This window comes from Bos grunniens, chromosome 3 (assembly GCF_055505025.1).
Source record: "Bos grunniens cultivar Pamir isolate PY7600 chromosome 3, Bosgru_T2T1.0, whole genome shotgun sequence".
NCBI lineage: Eukaryota > Metazoa > Chordata > Mammalia > Artiodactyla > Bovidae > Bos > Bos grunniens.
The window spans coordinates 108619409-108639502 of record NC_141167.1 but is presented as its reverse complement, the minus strand read 5'-3'; the positions used below and the strand labels follow the sequence as shown (position 1 = coordinate 108639502).

Genomic DNA, 20094 nt, shown 5'->3' with positions numbered 1-20094 from the left:
AGGGGGCTTTAATGTCTGTCACGAGTGTATGCTCCTCGGTTTTTGTCTTGTCACTTTTATTTATAGTAATATGTTGGCTGTCTTCACTTCTCCAGTGTTGTTTAACTGGAAAAATATGTTTGATATTATAGTTTCCTCCATAGGCCCTGGGACTAGAAATTCACAATTAAAAAATAAAAAGAGAAAGAGTCAGAACGTGAGGTAAAAGGGCTACACAATGAGACAGAGAGAGGGAAAAAAACTTGTTAAAAGTTTTCAATTGAGACTAAGGCCATCTCACCCAGAAAAGGAAAGCAGCTTTCTCAAGGTCACACAGGAACTGGGAAGGAGTTGCATTGGTTGCACCCTTAACCCTAGCCCCCTTGGTACCAAATGAAGTGGACACTTTTCAGTAGAATTTTGGTGATCTAGAAGAGGCATCAGGAGAAGGAATTTCAACCCTAAATTCCTCTACATATCAGGGCAGGAGGGTGTTTGAAGAAATGATTCTGTCATGGTGCTGAAGTATTTGCCTTATCATTCTTAAAATCTTCAACACTTTCCAGGACATTAGCTTGCAAGGAGAAGAGGGAAAGGAAGCCAGCAATTCACACTGCAATTTCTCAGAGAAACAAAAGCTGCTAGTGAGGACAGTTCTTGTCCTGTGGGGACCCTAACCATAGCAATCATAACATTTACTCAATGTATTACTGTATCTGCTGGTAGGACCAGGAGGAGAAAGAGTCCCTGCCTTCATGGGCTCTAAACAGAGAGAGACAACACAAAAATGCAGTTGAGAGGGAATTATTGTAGGTTTCCTAGTGTGATGATGGGGGAACGATCAGAAATGTGGACAAAATTTTATCTTGATTATTGAGTTCTTAATTTTATATTATTAAAATAAATTTTTGCTCTATCTTGCTTACCAACTTCTCTCATTTTTTTTTTTCTCATATTTTTTTCAAGATTAGATGTTTGGTAGATCACAAAGCTTTGCTTCCATGCTTCTCTTTCTACATCTTCTTCCATCTTCCTCACAGCTGGGCTCACCATCCCTTTGGGGTGGATCCTCCCTTTAACCTGAGAGCTGAGCTTCCTCTGTCCCTGGTTCCCAAAATCTCTACATATTGAAAGCGGGGAGTCTGGCTGGACTGCTGTTTAACCCTCAGCTGGCCAGAAGTTCCTGCTCTGCTAATCCCCTCTAATTACTTGCTTCCCCTTTTCCCAGGAGTGGGAAGTTGGAGGATGAGACTTCAGGAGCTGCTCAGATCCTGGTGATGGGACAGCAGTGCTGGGAGGGGAGCCCCTGGGGAAGACAGGGACAAGATGGGGGAGTTGATGGGAGCTCCTTCAGGGGAGAAGCCCTGAGCTGGGAGAGGGGAGCCCTGGTGCCAGATGTGGCTCTGCCCTGTGTGACCCAGGACAGGTTCACCCGCTGGGGAGTTTCCTCCTCTGTGACAAGACGGACCAGAGAATATTCCCCAAGACTCCTCCAAGCTGTGACATTGTGGGATTTGGTGGCCCCACCCTGGCAGGCCTTTCTTGTGGTCCTTCATGGCCTGTACTCTGTCTCCTCACCTGGTCCTATCCTATTCTGGGTCCTGCTAGGGATTCACAGTTGGTGAGCCTGTTTAGGACACCTTCAAATAGAACACTTGGCCATGCTGTGGTCACTTTTTCACCCTACAAGCAGGGAACGATGCTCCTCTTCAAACCTCTCTTTGGAAATCCAGTCTGGCCCTCTGTTTTCTCTGCCTCTGCTCCAGGGAGGGGTCTTAGGACCCAGTGTCCCCATGCCTCCTGGTGAAGGACATAACCTCACTCCTCACAGTGTGTGGAAACTTGGTCTGCAAACCACCCTCAGCTGTGCTTTAGAAATCACTAACTGATAGCCTCAGCCAGAGGTTTGTAGTTCCTGTCTGTTTAGCAGAAAATACCAGCTTCTTCTCCCTGTCCCCCACAGAATGACCCCCACTTGCCTCTGCACTTGGGGAGTAACTAAAGAATTCTTTAGATCACAGTTGCCCAGTGAAAGTCCCTTAGGAAGGTATTACATTGAAGACTGAAATACAGTCCTTCAAGAGATCCAGATGGAGAGTTCCCCCTGTTGAAATAAAAACCTGTGCTTTGAGCCCCAGATTTAATATAGCACTTTGGTGTTCTTTGTTTTCCAAAAAATTCTATATTTAATGTTAGATTAAATCTGAATGTGATGTTGACTGAGACATTAAGAAATGCTTTTATCTTCCCCATTAATTCATGAAAAAACAAGCAGTAACATTACCACCAATTCAAAGGAGGGAAAAAAAGTCACCTAAATAGGCCATCAGGAGTGCTGAAATGATTTATACTAATCTCCTGAATTCAGGTGCATTTATAGTATTTGTGGCTACACAGATGAAGGACTGGAAGGGCACACATCAGTAACAGTGCTTACCTTTGGAGACAACACATTTCGAAACGACACATTTTTCTTGAAATGACTCCGTGAATCACATCGTTTCCCATAAACACAAAATACCTTTATAATTAAAGAACAACCGACTAGAGAAATGAAAAAGATGGCAACTTAACAATCCACAATAAGTAGTCCAGAAGTAGAATCACATGTAGAATGGTATACAGACATTAAATGAGTCACTTCTTTGTGTACAGACCTAGAGTAGGCTCCTTGTGTGTTAATAGAATAGGCAAGAGTAGAACAGCCCATGGGAAACATGCTCACATATGTGAAGATACAAGTATCTGTAGTATGTGCTTGTAAAACCATCATTATCTCTGGATGGATGCATAGGAAACTGGTGATAGTGCCTGCCCCTGGGAAGGGAAACGGACAGTGGGAGTCAGAGATAGGCAGATTCCATTTTCAGTCTCGATTTCCTTTTATTTAACCATATTAAAGCATAATCCACCTACATTTTTAAAATTAGAAAGCCACACAGTATAATTAAAATATTATCTGCTCTTCCTTGAGTGGGGATAACAATCTCAAACTGCCACCTTTGATGGGATGTCCTGAGGATTATGAGACATTCAGCGTTTGATGGAGCTGCTGAAATGACCAAAATCATGTTCAGGGGCTGGGCTACCTCTTCCCCTGGTGGTGCAAGCATCAGGTGAAATCCAGCTGACTGTGGAAATTCCACAATTAGTAGGTCCTAATAACAGTAATACAGTAATGGGAACTGAACATGCATTGCTGAGTCCCTTTATGTATCTTCATACTGAATCCTCACTGGAGCCCCATGAATGTTTGCAATTATTGTCCTGTTGTTCATACGCAGGAACTCAAGGATTAGACAGTGTAGGAACTTGCTAAATATTCCATCGGCAGGAAAGGGTGGTTTTAGGACACGGTGCAGGTATGTTTCAGTCCAGAGCCTACACCTCAGGGGTTAGCAGGCTTCAAAGGTTCAAAGTGTTGACAGGTTGGTGCTGCGAGCTGTGTGCTATGCTGGGATTCATGACCTCCAGAGTAGAAGAATTCGATCTGGGGCCAGAGACGAGGCTTGACCACTTGGAGCTTTTGTATAGCAAAGTTTTATTCAAGTATAATAGAGATAGGGAAAGCTTCTGACATAGACATCCGAAGGGGACAGAAAGAGTGCCTGCTTGCTAATTTTTAGCAAGGTGTTTTATGTCTGTTAGAGAGCTGCTAACCAGATAAGAGAGACACCTCAAGGCTGAGGCAGTTTCACCAGCCTCCTTTTCCACAATATGCCTTTTTGAGATAGGATGGCACAAGGTACATCACCCCTCTGGCCATAAAACAATTGACATAAATACCGGTTTGTTCAGCCCAATGTTTGAGAAAAGAAAAAAAGTTAGACAGGCAGAACCATTTTGAAGAAAGGCAGATTGCGAAGCAAATACATAATTTCATTAACATTGTTTAAGAAAAACATTTCCATCAGAAAAACACATTAGTTCAAGGCAGAACCAGGTGTCATCAACACAGAATTAAAAGAAGCCTCTTTTAATTTTGTGTAGAGAAAGAAAAAAATGTCTGCCACTTGCAGTTTATTTCCTCTTGCTGCTTGGAGACCTCTGGCCTTAATATCTATTACCCTCTCTGTGTGGACCCTGGGTTCCACATTTCTTAGGGTCCTGTATAACTTCCTTGGGTTGTCATATCAAAATACCAGACTTTGGATGACCTAGAAACAGCAGAACTTTACTATTTTATAATTCTGTTAACTAGGAGTCAGAAATCAAGGGTTTGTCAGAGTCAGGCTCCCTCTGAAACCTGTAACAGTGTATTAGCTCCGGCTACCATAACAAGATAGCATAGACTGGGTGATGGGTGTTAATTAACAGAAATTTATTTTCTCACTCTTCTGGTGGCTGAGAAGTTCCAGGTCAAGGTGCCCGTTGAATCAGTTTCTGGTAAGAGGCCACCTTCTAGCTGTATTCTCACATGGCCTTTCTCAGAATAAGCCTGTGGAGGGGGAGGGGAGAGAAAGGGAGAAGGGAGAGAGAAGGCTCCCTGATATCTCATCTTACAAGGACACTAATCTTATCAGGTCAGGCCTAAGACCTCATTTAACCTTAATTTCTTCCTAAGAGACCCCATCTCCAAACACAGCTACACTGGAGGTTAAGACCTCAGCGTATGAAGGTGAGAGATCACTCACTCAATCCATAACAGAGGAATCACCCTTCCCTTGGTCTTGCTTCTAGTGTTTGCTGCAATCTTTGGTGTTCCTTGACTTTAGGCTCATCATCTCAGTATCTGCATATGGCATTCTCTCTCTCTCTCTCTCTACTCACATCATCTTCCCTCTTTGTATGTCTATGTCTGTGTCAAGATTTCCTCTTTTTGTAAGGACACCAATCATATCACATTAGGGCCCAACCTAATTACCTCATGTTAACTACATACGAACAAACTCTATTTCCACATAAAATGACATCCTTAGGTACTAAGGATTAGGGTGTCAACATGTCTTTTTGAGGGGACATGACTTGACCCAGGAAAATTCTCCCTTACCTCATTCTCAAGAATACACCCTCCTGACTGGGGGACACTGGTAATTTATTCTACAACCTCACTTCAAACGCACGGTAGGGAATCCTACTGAAGACAATTTGTATTTTTTCCTCTTTATTAATAAATGTTATCAGATATATCTTAAAATAAAGAAACACAAAAATCACCTTGAAAGACATCACCAAAGAAAACTGCCAAATTCCATTGCCAGTGGCTGTCCCTTGGCTATGAAAATGTAATATGGGAAGGTCTCATTCGGGGGGGGAGGATGTAGAAACAGAATCTTAGGGTTTTGAATGAAAGTGCCTTTCTGTGGAGAGTGTTGAGTGTGTACTGGGGGAGGCATGTTAGGTATCAGAGTGTATGTGGAAGGTTCACTGTTGTGGAAGACAAGGTGACCCAAGGATCTGGGTCTATGAGGCAGGTGCCCATTGAAGAGGCCAAGTGTGACCTGAAAGGGGGATCTCACCCACAGTCACTGAGGCTTCAGCCTATTTGGGGCTTAGTCTGCCATTTGGATGAGACTCTAGAGGATGGGTGGTTTTTTCTCCATAGCCTCCAGCAACATATCCAGGACTGAGCTTTCAGGGATACCATGACCATTGTGTGGTCCTTGAGTCTCTCTTTTGGTCTCCACAAGAAAAACTTAAAGAAGGTCCTGAATAAGCTCAGCTCACCTGTGATGCCTTATTGCCTTCCTCTGCCTGTGCCCTGAAACCAAGGCACCTCTACACCATAAACAGGATTTCAGAGCTCAGGGACAATGTCACCCAGTGACAATGGCTGCCTTAAGTGTTGCTGCCTCACACTAACCTCTGTTCCATCACCTCTACCATGGGGAAGTCCCATGCCCCTTTCATGACATTCATTTAGGGATCCCAGGTCATTTTGTTGGGGAGGTCCCTTCATGTAGGGTGAATTTGGGGAGCAGGAGACAGCCTCAGTGTGTGGCAGTTACCAAAGAGTGCTGTGTACTCTTCCTCATCACAACTAGAGAATCAAGGGAATTCATGTGCCTTCTGTTCCAGGGAGAAGACCCACCAGGAGCAGCATCTACTCAGCAGTGGGTGCCACCCTCCCCTCCTCCCAGTGCATCACACTAGGACAGGCTGAACTGAGACACTACTATCCCCAAATGTCCATGATCCTGTGTGCATAAAAGGAGGTGGGATTTTGGAGCTTGGAAAGAAGTAGAGTACCCCTCTGATCCCTCCTTAAAATTGAGCACTTTTCCAATGGACGTACTGGCTATGGAATTTGTGTTGTGACTTGTTTAGAGAGACCTGGCAGCACAGCCTCACCCAGCTCTTCTCAGTCAACCTTCTGTGGGTTCTGTTGGGGAGTCCATCCTGTCTGTATGGTGTGTGCTCTGGAAGACAGCATGATGTCTGCACCAGACCTCTTCCAGGGAATCAGAGAGGAGTGAGGTGTGGAAGGAAGGAACAGAGGAAGAGCTCTTAGGAGCCAGAGAGGAGGATGAGTGAATATCTGTTACCCTTCTGGACATTCCCCACTGATACAGTGGGGAATGAAGGTTGTGGCCTTGAAACCAAGGTGGCACTAAGCTCAATTTGAGGGCTGTAGACCTGTGAGGGGACCTGAAAGGACTGGGGTGAAAGCCTGAGTCTGAGGATATGCCTGATTAAGTGAGTTAATAATGAACGGAATACAAAGAAATGTCTGAAATACTTGTATATATGAATACTACCATGAGCTATTCTCTGCTTCTAGTGAGACCAGGAATGGGTATAAGTACATCAGGAAGGAGGCAGGCTGGATATGAGAATTCACTGATTTGGAGAGAACACTGGGTCCCTAGCAGGCTCTTAAAGCAAATTATTCTTCCTTCCATGATAAGGTCATTCTGTGGCACTTTCCCTGGTCCTGTTCTGTGCTACCCTGGTTCCCAGAAATTATGAGTGTATTAATACCATGATGGGCTTCCCTAGTAGCTCAGACAGTAAAGCTTCTGCCTGCAGTACAGGAGACTGGGGTTCCATCCGTGGGTTGGGAAGACCCCTGGAGAAGGAAATGACAACCCACTCCAGTATTCTTGCCTGGGAAATACCATGGACAGAAGAGCCTGGTGGACGACAGTCCATGGAGTCACAAAGAGTCAGACACGACTGAGTGGCTAACACACACACACACACACACACACACACACACACACACACCCATTAATTCCGTGAGGGCTGGGCCTGATGGGGGAGGATGGACTCTAGAGTGTGTGGCCCTGATGGGGCTCTGTCCACTGATCATGGCTATGCAGCGTAGTGACTGAGGCCCATTTCACCTCTCAGGGACTGGCTAGGGAAGTGCTGACTTGGTAGCAGAGACAGCAGAGCTCACTAAATGATCACTTGCTTCCCACGTATTCTATTCCCTAGCAGTTAGGTAGGGCCTTGTGACAAGAGCTGGCCCAAAAGCATGAGCAGAGATAATGTTCTTTCTGTATAGAAGCAGTGAAATCCCTTGTGTGATTCTCCTGTCTCCTATCCCTGCTGTGGGGCTGGGAGCCTGTGAGGGTGCTGTGGGCTCCATGGGTGCAGCTACAAGGAGGTGGCACCTCCATCCTGTATGATAGGACCCCTCCTCACTCTCTCATGGGATTTGGGGTGGGGGATATAAACTCCCCTTGTTCTAGGACCCTGAGCTATTGTAACTGTTTGTCACACAGCACAGCCTAGGTTGTCCTGACTACTGCACTGCCTAGGAGCAGAAAGGATAGCAGCCCTTATATTTGTGTTAGGTATCTATGGGCTTCCCAAGTGGTGCAGTGGTAAAGGATTCACCTACCAAGGCAGAAGACATAGGAGATGTGGGTTTGATCCTTGGGTCCAGAAGATCCCCTGGAGAGGAAATGGCAACCCACTCCAGTATTATTGCCTGGGAAATCCGATACAGGAGCCTGTTAGGTTAAAGCCCATAGGGTTCCAAAGTGTCAGACATGACTGAGCAACTGAGCACAGAATAGCATCTATTGCTGCGTTTCCTGCAACCCCAAAACTTAATGCCTTAAACCCCACTAGACATGGTCTCACAGTTTCTTTAGGTCAGGGCCCAGGAGTGGTTTAGCTGGGTCCTCTGGCTCAGGGGCTCCCAGACTTAGATCAAGGTCTTGGCTGGGGCTGTGTCACCTCAGGATCTTCTGTGTAGAATATGCATCCAAGCTCACTCCTGTGGTTGCTGACAGGAGGCATTTCCCATGGCTGCTGGACTAAGGACCTCAGCTCCTCCCTGGATTTTGGCCAGAGGCTCCCTCAGTTCCTTGTCATGTTGGCCACCCCACTGGTCAGTTCACAACAAGGAATCTGGGTTTTTCAAAGCAAGCCAGAGAGTGAAGGAGAGAGAGTGCGGGCAAGATGGCAGTCAGTCTAGTATCACTGAGTGACATCATCATATCTGCTGTGTTCTATTCCTTAGAAGCCAGTCATTAGGTGAAGCCAACAGTCCAGGGGGAGAGGGTTACACAAGGGTGTGAACAGAAGGAGGGAGGGACTTAGGAGACACTTTGGAAGCTCCTCCCATGATTGTGCCTGAAAATATGATTTTGATCCATGATTACCTTTAATTCACACTATCATTATCAGTCAGATAAGGAAACTGCAGGTTAGCAAGCTTAGTATCTGTTCAAGGTCACATATCCCAGAAGCCAGAACTTGATTCCAGAAACGGTTTCAAATTCATTGTACTAGGCTATCTTACTAGAATCAAAGGATCATGTTGCGTGAATTTCTTTTTAAAAAGATTCTATGGTTCTGTCTTTCTCCTTTATTCTCAATGCAAAGCCACCTTTCTCTGTGTCCAGTCCTCTAGGTGGCTACAGCACTGGTATCAGGAGTTCTGGAATGCATAGTTCTCAAGTTCAGAATTTTGGAGCCCATGTTTCTATGGAGGGGATTCATGGAGGTTCTGTGTTGTTTTGTATGATCAAAAAGCAAGAAGCTGAGCTGGAGAGGGTCTCCTGGGGATTTGGCCCTGAGTCAAACTACACAGTTCTGCTAATGGTCCATCCTGGGGCAAAGGCTCCAACCTGGGTCAGCCTCCAGAACACATACCAGCAAAGGGTCCATGTACCCAATATGACATCCCTGAGGATTCAGAACCTGACCCCAGAGGACAGTGGGCAGTACCAGGCTCGAGCCAGCTTCACCGGAGGGATGGAACTTCACCAGGTTTTCTACCTCACTGTCTATGGTGAGTGACACCCCTTTACCCCTTTCCATCGCTCATCTCCTTGGTTTGTCCTGGGAGTGTCAATCGGTCCCATTTTACAGAATTCCACTTATACTCCAACCTTCAGACTCTCTTCTCTCCTCTGAGGAAAAGGTAAGTATGTTAGCTGCAAAAGGAGAGCAGAGTTGAAATTTACAATGGGGAGAAATCACTGCAGTATTTTGGGAGAGAAAAATGGAAATTTGGGCAAAATTTGAGTTTTTATAATAGTATTAATTATTCTTTCTAGAGCTAAGGTTATTTTATTATTAATAAATAATAATAGGATAGAATTGCATTACCAATACATCATTAATAAGTAAATAATAATTAACAAATAATTAATAAAATAATTAATTAATAAAAAATTGCATTGCTGTTAATAAATAATATTATAACATTACACTATTGATTTTTAATCACTACTGTAACTATTTAGCACAAACACAGTGCCATAAAACACTCATTTATTTTTCACCATTCTGTATGTTTAAGATGGGCACAGTCCTCAGAGGGCCAAATCAAGGTGTTGGCAGGGCTATGTTCCTTTCTAGTGGCTACAGGGGAGACTCTATTTCTTGCCCTTTCTACATGCAAGTGGCTGCCATTTCTTTCACTGCAACCCCCCTTCCTCCATCTTCAAATCAGCAAGAGTATGTCAAGTCCTTCTCACTTTGGATCCATCTGACCTGCTCATCTGCCTCTGTCTTCCACTTTAAGATGAGAAGATAATTTTTTTGAGTATGCCTTTTACTATAGTTCTGTGATAAATAATCATACTGAATGTTGTAGTTAACAATGAAAATAACAGCACAATAACAGCAATAGCAAATTAAGAAAGCCCTTGACTATTTGGAGCACCAAAATTCATAGGGATAAAATAAGGGATCTAGAAAGAAAAACAAGACATCAAACATTCATGCCATTAAGCAATGGTGACAGAAACAAACAGCTGAGATACTGGGAATGATAAGCTATTTAAAAAAAAAAACACTTTATTGAGGTATGATTGGCTTACAAAGAACTATACATATTTACTGTATACAATTTAACTGGATTTAATATACAATCATGAAACTATCACCATAATCTATTCCATAATAATATCCCCTCCAAAATTTTTCTCCCACTTCATTTATTTACTATTATTATTGGGTATTTTTTTGCTGATGTGATTTGCACATGTTGAACCATCATTTCATCCCTGTGTTAAATCCCATTTGGTCATGGTTTATGATACTTTTAATGTATTGCTGAATTCAGTTTGCTAGTACTTTGTTGAAGATTTTTACATCCATGTTCATCAGCCATATTGGCCTATAACTCATGTGTGTGTGTGTGTGTGTGTGTGTGTGTGTGTTAGGGCATCAGGACTAACTTTATCTGGTTTTGGTATTAAAATATGACAACATCATTAAATGAATTTGGTAGTATTCTCTCTCTTATTTTGTAGGAGAGTTCAGCAAAAATTAGTATTAATTCTTCTTTAACTGTTTGTTAGAATTCACCTCTGACTTTATCTGGTTTTAGGTCTTTTTTTGCTAGGAGGTTTTTGACTGCTGATTCAATCACCTTATTTGCTATTATCTGCTAAAACTTTCTATTTCTTTTTGATTTAGCCATGGAATGCATGTTTCTAGGAATGTATCTTTTTTTCCAAGTTGTCCAGTAATTGTATATAGTTGTTCATAATAACATCTTATGATCTTCTGTATTTCTATAGCATCAGCTGTAATATCTCCTCTTTCTTTTCTGATTTTCTTTGAGTCTTCTTTCTTTTTCTCTTAGTCTTGCTAAGGGCTTCTCAATTTTATCTTTAAAAAAAAAACAAGAAAGCCTTTTGTTTCATTGAATTTTTCTATTATCTTTCTGGTTTCTATTTTAGTTAAGTCAGCTATAGTCCTCATTACTTCCTTCTTTCTGCTAACTTTTGATTTGTTGTTTCCTAAGTTCCTTGAGATATAGTTTATTAGAGATATTTCTAATTTTTGATATGTTTATCACCATATATTTCCTCTTACTACTGTTTCTTCTACCCTTCATAAGTTTTATGGATTTTTTTCCTTTTCTTTTGACTCAAGGTATTTCCTTATTTTATTTCTTCTTCAATCCAATGATTGTTCAAATGGCAACCCACTCCAGTACTTTTGCCTGGCAAATCCCATGGATGGAGGAGCCTGGTAGGCGGCAGTCCATGGGGTCGCTAGGAGTCGGACATGACTGAGCGACTTCACTTTCACTATTCACTTTCATGCATTGGAGAAGAAAATGGCAACCCACTCCAGTGTTCTTGCCTGGAGAATCCCAGGGATGGGGGAGCCTGGTGGGCTGCCATCTATGGGGTTGTACAGAGTCAGACACGACTGAAGTGACTTAGCAGCAGCAGTAAATTTTGACATTTTATTTCATTCATTTTTCTAGTTTTGTAACACCATGTTTGGAAAAGACACTTGATATAATTCCAATCTTCTTAACTGTTAAGACTTGTTTTGTGACCTAATATATGATGTATCCTGAAAAATATTCTGTGTACACTTAAGAAGACAATGTAATCTGCTTTGTTGAGTATGTATTCTAAATATGTTTGTTAGGTTCATTTGGTCTATAGCGTTGTTCAAGCCTGCTGTTTCTTTCTTGATTTTCTGTCTACATGTTCTATCCAGTATTGAAAACAGGTGGATACTATCATTGAATTGCTATTCCTTCCTTTTTTCAATGTTCACTTTATATTTTCAGGTGCTTTAATAGTGGATGCATAAATATTTATAATTGCTATATTATCCTGTTGAATCAACCATTTTACTATTATGTCATTATCTTTTTTGTCTTTTGCGACAGTTTTTGCCTTAACGTCTACTTTGTCTGATATAAGTACAGCTACCTCTGATACTTTTCACTCGCATTTTCATGAAATGTCTTTTTTCATCCCCTCACCTTCAGCCTACGTGTACCCTTAGATCTAAAGCAAGCCTCTTTTAGACACTATATAGTTGAATCTTGTTCTTTTATCCATTCAGCCACTCTGTATTTTGATTAAGGAATTTAAATCATTTACATTTAAAGTAATCACTGATAGGTAAAGGCTTACAATTATCATATTGCTAATTGTTTTCTATTTTGTTGAAGTTCTTTGTTACTTCCTTTTTCCCTTACTGTCTTTCATTGTAATTTGGTGATTTTTTTTATATTGACATGCTTGAATTCCTTTCTCTTTTCCTCATGTGTGTCTTTTTTAGGTGTAAACTTTGTGGTTACGAAGACACACATGAAACATCTTATAAAGCCCATTTTAACCAAAGAACTTAATTTCAACTACATACAAAAACTCTACACTTCTATATTTATCCCCCACACACAAGCTTTATGTTATTGATATCACAATTTACATCTTTTATATTGTACACCTGAAAGGTTGTTGCTGACCCACGAAAAGACACCAGGATTCTTGGCTTCCAGAGGAGAAGAATTCAATCCGGGGCCAGAGACGAGGCTTGATCGCTCAGAGCTTTTGTGTAATAAAGTTTTATTAAAGTATAAAGGAGATAGAGAAAGCTTCTGACATAAGCATTGAAAGGGGCAGAAAGAGTACCCACTGCTAGTCTTCAACTGGATGTTATATAGTCACTGTTGCTGCTACTATTGCTAAGTCGCTTAAGTCGTGTCCAACTCTGTGCGACCCCATAGATGGCAGCCCACCAGGCTCCCCCATCCCTGGGATTCTCCAGGCAAGAACACTGGAGTTGCCATTTCCTTCTCCAATACATGAAAGTGAAAAGTGAAAGTGAAGTCGCTCAGTCGTGTCCGACTCTTTGCGATCCCATGGACTGTAATCTACCAGGCTTCTCTGTCCATGGGATCTTCCAGGCAAGAGTACTGGAGTGGGTTGCCATTTCCTTCTCCAGGGGATCTTCCTGACCCACGGATCAAACCCAGGTCTCCTGCATTGCAGGCAGACGCTTTACCCTCTGAGCCACCAGGGAAGCCCAATGAAAGAAAGGAATGTCTTAAAACTCAGAGTGGCACCAGGCCCCTCATCCATAAAATGTATTTTGGGATAATCTCAGCAGGAAAGGATTCATCCCGGGCCATAAAATGATTGACTTGAATCTTGTAGAAGGGCAGATTACCATACAAATAGTTTCATTTACATAGATTAGGGGAACAATAGGAGAAGGCAGTGGCAACCCACTTCAGTACTCTTGCTGGAACATCCCCTGGATGGAGGAGCCTGGTGGGCTGCAGTCCATGGGGTCACTAAGAGTTGGACAAGACTGAACGATTTCACTTTCACTTTTCACTTTCATGCATTGGAGAAGGAAATGGCAATCCACTCCAGTGTTCTTGCTTGGAGAATTCCAGGGACGGGGGAGCCTGGTGGGCTGCCATCTATGGGGTCGCACAGAGTCAGACACGACTGAAGCGACTTAGCAGCAGCACAGGAACAATATCTGAGTATAACATAATCGTTTGTCAAGTAAGTTCTGAGCCATTAGGCAGAACCGACTTGAAGACAGAGTCTGGGGTAAATGCATAGCACATTAACATAGCTTAAGACAAACATTTCCATAAGAAAAATGCATTGGTTAACTCAAGGTTTGAGAATAGTTAACTTCAGGTGAGACTAGGTGTCATTATGACAACACAGTATTTTAAGAGAAACCTTTTAAATTTCTATAGAGAAGGAAAAAAATATCACTAGTTTGTTTCCTGCTGCCACTGGGATGACCCAGAGGGATGGTACTACGGGGAGGGAGGTGGGAGGGGGGTTCAGGATGGGGAGCACATGTACACCCGTGGCAGATTCATGTTGATGTATGGCAAAACCAATATAATATTGTAAAGTAATTAGCCTCCAATTAAAATAAATAAATTTAAATTTTAAAATAATGTAAAAAAAAAGAGAGAGATAAAAATGTCTGACACTTGCAGCCTATTTCTTCCATTTGGAGACCCCTGGCCTTCCTGCCTGTTACCATCTCACACCCATTAACAATTTTTTCTTATAGCTATTCTTAATATTTTTGTCTTTTATACCAGAGTTAAAATAATTTATGCACCATGATTACAATAATACCATTACAGTATTACATTTTGTATTTATCTCTTTTTGTTAGGCTTATAATTTCATATATTTTTGCACATGTTTAGTATCCTTTCATTTCAACTTGAAGAACTCCCTCTAGTATTTCTTGGAAGATAAGCTTAGAGTTGGCATACTCCTTCAATTTTTGTTTGTCAGGGAAAGTATCCTTTTTTGGAAATGTCATTTTTTAATTTTTTAAAATGTATGTATTTATTTTAATTAAAGGATAATTACAATATTGTGATGGCCTCTGCCATACATCAACATGAATTGGCCATAGGCAAACATGTGTCCCCTCCCTCCTGAGCCCCCCTCCTGCCTCCCTCTCCATTTTAAAGGACATTCTTGCCAGGTATATAATTCTATGTTACAAAGGTTTTTTTCCTAATATTTTGTGTATATCGTGCCACTCTCTCCTGGCCTGCAAGATTTCTGCTGCATAATTTGATTATAGCCTTAGGAGGATTCCTTGTATGTGATGAGTAGTTTTCATTTTGCTGTTTTCAAAATTCTCTTTCTTTTTGAGTTTTAAATATATAATTATGATCTGTCTTGGTTTAGATTTATTTAAGAGTCTACCTTTTTCAGGTCCTGTGGGATTCATGAATCTGGATACTCATTTACTTCCACAGACTTGGGTAATTTTCAGCCATTATTTCTTTAAATAAGCTTTCTGCTCCTTTCTCTTGCTCTTCTCTTTCTGGAACTCTCATAATGTGTATATTGATTTCTTATAGTGTCCCATAGACTTTCTTCACTCTTTTTCCTTTTTGTTTTTCTGACTGTATAATTTTAAATGACCATCTTTGAGTTGGCTGACTTTTTTCTTCTGCTTGATAAAGTCTACTATTCAGGTCCTCTGTTGAATTGTTCAGTGCAGTCTTTGTATACTTCAGCTCTAGAATTTCTGCTTGATTCTTTTTGATGTTTTCTGTCTTTGAATTGAACATCTCATTTTGCTCATGTACTGTTTTCCAGGTTTCATTTCTTTGTCTGTGTTCTCTTGTAGCTCACTGAGCTCCTTTAAGATAATTATATCGAGCTCTTTGTTAGGCAACTTGCAGATCTTTGTTTCTTTGAAGTTGGTTATCTGAGCTTTATTTCTTTTTCCTTTGATAAATCAATCTCACATCTCCCTGATTTTTCATGATCCTTGAAGATTTTCATTGATTTCTGTGCAAGTAAATAAGCAAAATCTCTTCCATTCTTTAAGAACTGGCTTTGGTAGCAAAGATATTGATCAGAAAGTTCAAAAAGACTTCCTAGGGCTCTAGCTTTAGGAGCATTTAGGACAGTGGCTTCAGGAGCATGTAGGGTGCTTACTATAGGGTAGAATTGACTAACATCCGTGGCAATGTGGAAGGCATGATTTGCAGAAGCATGTGCATCAGTTGCAGTGAGCTCTTGTCACATATCTCTGTTCATGCCTACGCACAAACAATCCATCCTTGTTGATTTACTCACTGTTCTGGGCAGTGAGATAGAAGCAAACCTCCTGAGCAGAAGTTTCCCAAAAGTAAGGGGAAGCTGGTTTCTCACTTCACTCTTTCTTTCACCTGTGGGAGAAGTCATAGACCAAGGTATTTTTGCAGCACTGAACCATGCTGACATGTGGTTAAGGTGTTGAGGTAAGAAGAAACTATTCTTATGCTTTCACTGAAGCTGACAAGATTTTGTCATCTATTGCTATGCTGGAATGCTCCAACAGGGCTCTAGAACTCTTGTAAAGGTATTATTGACTGTTACAGTTTTTAAATGTTATGTCTTGTCATCTTGCTGGCATCATTGCTTTTTTTCATTTTTAAGGACCCTTGTGACTATATCTCACCCATCTGTATATTCAGAAAAACCTTCCCTACTTTAAGGTCAAATGATTAGCTAATTTAATTCTCTCTGCTATCATAATTCCTCTTTTCATGCAGCCTAACAAGTCTATCACTTTCAAGATTAAAATATGGACATCTTTGGAAATCCAAGTGTAGTTAGCCCTTCTTGTTCCCTGTCCTCTCACCCAGAACTAACCAATTGCCAGTCTTACTCAGAGAAGAAACCAAATACCAAGCTACTAAAAACTGTATTGGTATAGGAGAAAATTTATACTGCAACACTTATTAAGAAATCCCTTTAGTGTATTCTTTCCTCCCATAAATTTCCTCCCTACACTGAGAAATACCCATCTATGGATAAATTAGCTTTTTGGTCCCCATAGGATTTCCAAGGCCAGCTTGTACAACTGTCACTTCTCTGACAGTTTATACCACAGAGTCACTGATATGTTCTAACCACACTTGGAGTTGTCATTCCTAGTCGCTACCATTGCATTTCTCACAAATGTCTCTACTTTTGGAAGCATAGGACCTTTCTCTGGCCTCACAGAGCTCTCCAGATACCCTTGCCCTGAGGGCTGTACTGCCTCAGACATCATCTCAACTGGAAACACAAAGCAAGTCCATGGACCAGGAAAAGACCTTCTGTCCCAGGCTTCTATCCCTTCTAGGATAAACTCCAGTTTTTTAGAAATAGTAGATGCTAAGAAAATAGAGTCCAGTTTTTATTTTCTTCTGGATGACTTTTGTTCAAGAAATAAAATCATTTACAGCTTAACTCAGTGACTCCTTTCTTTATTATTTCTTGGTGAATATTTATCTTTAGAAAAATTGTGTTTATTTATAAAATGCACCCACTTCTCTTATAGGCTCCCTTATAAGTCTGGGCTTCAATAAGGTAATAGATACTAAACTGTGACATGTAATGTTTCCCACATATGTAATGTTCAATTCTTTTGTTGCTTCTGATCCCAGAGACTGTGCCCCTTCCCCAGATCCTGGTGGAGTCATTATTCATTACACCAGACTGGTGCAATGTCACCCTGGAGTGCAGAGCTCTGGAGCCACAGAAGAAGTGAATGTGATCTGGGAGACCAAAGGCCTCCCCAAGGAGTGGGAGCAGAGAAGGACATTGGAACCAGTCTCCAACTCTTGCATCTTGGCTGTGAGCCTGCCCCTAAGCTGCCCCCATGATAACCTCATCTGTGTGGTCAGCAACCACATGGACAAGAAAATTGTCTCCTTAGATCTTGGGGAAATCTGTGCCTATGCTGAGTGCAACCTGCCTGAGGAGAGGAGCACTTTCAGAGCTCAGTTAGCACTGAGGTCTGGGAGATCAGAGCTTTACTTCCCACCATATTATTAGCACTACCTTCCATCTAGTCACTTTACATAGGAATATAGAACACACAACCAATTTATTTTTGCCTTTAAATGTCTTTGAATACAAGCTTACCTCTAAATCCTTTGTCCCTGAAGTCCAGGTAGTAATCTTCTAATAACTCTCCCTGCCCGCATTGTTGTTCATGCATGATCTTTAGGAAACTAAATCATATTGGGTCATCTCTCTGCGCTCTTTCTCTGAGTCTGACTTCCATGATTCCCTATATGATTTGGTGTTCAGATTCTCCTCTGCACATGTTTCTTGTCTCACTTATGTATCCTAAATTCCCTGCTTGTAGTTCCAGAATGTGTCCTGCTATTATAAGCTACAGCATCTCTGTATATGCTGCTTCCCCATCGCTAGACCTTCTTCACCTCTGTTCTTGACTTCCTGTCTTATTCTCTATGAAGAATGCTCCTCAGTCACTGCCAGGTTCAGGGGCATGTGAATGTACATACACATACATGACTTTGCCCTTAGAGGAGTCCAATGATTGGTTTAAAATCTGTGCTGTTGTCTTGAAACTTTAATACATTTTCAACAAGCAGTCTATTTTTAATTTCTGCACAGAGCCCTACACTGATGTATTCACCCTCCCCTCCAGCATCACCTTCTTTAAGGAGCTGTCCTTAGCCACCCCCACAATAATGAGTGGTAATGTTCTGTTGTAGATTTATCTCCTCCATAGACAGGAATACCTTGATGACAAGAGCCACATTTTTCCTTCTTGGAATCCATGGACTAAGTACAATTTCTGGCCAAATTTTGCTTGTAATAAGCATTTTATTGAATTAATGAGTGATCTGGTAATCCTGCATGCAGCCTCATCCTCTTTAAACCATCCTCCATGATCTAATGTCTCAAGAAATTCTGATGTGTCAGCCTCGCTTAAAATGTCTATTACTTAGAGTCACTGCTAAATAAAGGCAGAAGTATCAGATAAATTTCAACACCCCGCATGATCAGCACTAGCCCTCTAACCCACCTTGATCACATCTCCTCCCTGCTCTATCATCCTGCCTGCCTCCGTGGGGTGCTGGCAACTCCGAGGGACTGACCTTTCGACACATTTTCTGAATGTGGTACTCCTCCTATCTGGAAGGCAATGGCCTACCAGGATGGTAAACTCCTACTCCTCCCTCAAGTCTCATGTTACACATTACTTTGTCTGAGAAGATCTCCAGAAAGTCCTGTGTACAAAGTATAAAGCTCTGCTGCACTGCAGTTTCTCTGGCTGGCAGACTTTGGCTGGTATCTTCTCAGTCTTCCCCGTGGGTGACCACATCTTGTTCATCTCAGTGTCTCTGGCATCAAGCAGAAGCTCAGGACCTGCTTGAGTGAATGCCATGTTCTCCCACTCAGCTTATGAACCAGGTCCTTTGACCTCTCCACCTGCTCTATATCTCCCCTCAACAACAGGTATCTCAAGTTCTCTCTTGTCTTATCATTCTTCATTCTCTCTGTGAGAGAAACAGGTTCACATAGAGAGACCAGTGCTGTGCCCCTGAGAGGCATCCTAGGTGCTGTCATGGTCACGCTGTTGATCCTTAAAGGTGGACTATACCTTTGGAAGACATGTGGTAAGAAAAAGAATTCAGAAACTGGAATGTGGAGGCAGTTTGCACTTCTTGCTCTGGTTCCAGATACCTGCCTTTTCCCACTGGACCCAGGGTTCCTCTCTCTTGCATTTTGCTGCACAGGGAATCCTTCTGCAGAGAGTGGTTGGTATGGTCCTGGCTTTAGAGGTCATAGCAATGGAAGAGGACTCAAGATCCACTCTGTGTATCACTCAGGAGCAGGATTGTGGGAGGACAACAGGGACCATGCTGGCGGCATCTGCTGTTTAGAGCGGGGTCAGCAAGACTCATGAGAGGGCAGGGGAAAGGTGGCAGCCTACAGCAGAGGCAAGACTGCACTCTCCCAGGTCCCTCAGTGCCCATGACTTGGCATGTCCAACTCAGTCACTGCTGAATCTAGTCTTACTGCCTCTTTACCTCTTTTCAGACAATGTAGTATTAGCTAAGAAAAGGTATAACTGGCACAGTGTAGTGTTAGATTTCTATGGGGAATTAGTAAGCAATGCATGTCAATGAGCATTGCTTCCATGTGGGTCCCTCTGGGCTACTCTATCCCTCAGTTGAACTAGGACCATATTGTCTTGCATCCCTAGGGTTTTGGTGAACAACACCTAGAAGAAAAGGAGCTGCTTACTAGTGTCCACAGTGAAGTCCATGACCCAAATCTTGCCATGAAGATAATTTATTTGGAGTGAGCAGAACTCGCATTCCTGGTACACCTCTGCTGTGAGCCTGATCATTTAGACACCTGCCTCTTCCAGCTCTGCTCCAGCTCCAGATGTTTTTGGTCTGCTCTACCTTGACCATCATGGGAACAGCGCTGTAGACATTTATGGTCTTGTCACTTCCTCTTCAAACTGCCTCCCTCTCAGGACCTTCACCTCTGCAGGACAAGAATTCTTCCTGTCACTGACTCTGCTCCTAACCCCTCTCCTCCTGAAACTTCATGAAGGACACTACTAACTGTGCACATGTTAATCCTCACAGCCTCTGCTCTGTGGCTGGAATGTAACTCTCTGAGAAAAGGAGACCAGGTT

General features: G+C 42.1%; 1 pseudogene across 1 annotated transcript in view; it reads left to right on the top strand.

Annotated features, from left to right (window-relative positions):
* Positions 1-19883, top strand: part of LOC147376730 (SLAM family member 8-like) — a 34124-nt pseudogene extending 14241 nt beyond the window's left edge. Inside the window, exons 3-6 of the transcript XR_015161416.1 lie at positions 8789-9169; positions 17072-17371; positions 18948-19060; positions 19819-19883. The product of XR_015161416.1 is annotated as an SLAM family member 8-like (transcript). The remainder of the gene's footprint in view (positions 1-8788; positions 9170-17071; positions 17372-18947; positions 19061-19818) is intronic.
* The last annotated feature ends 211 nt before the right edge of the window (positions 19884-20094 follow it).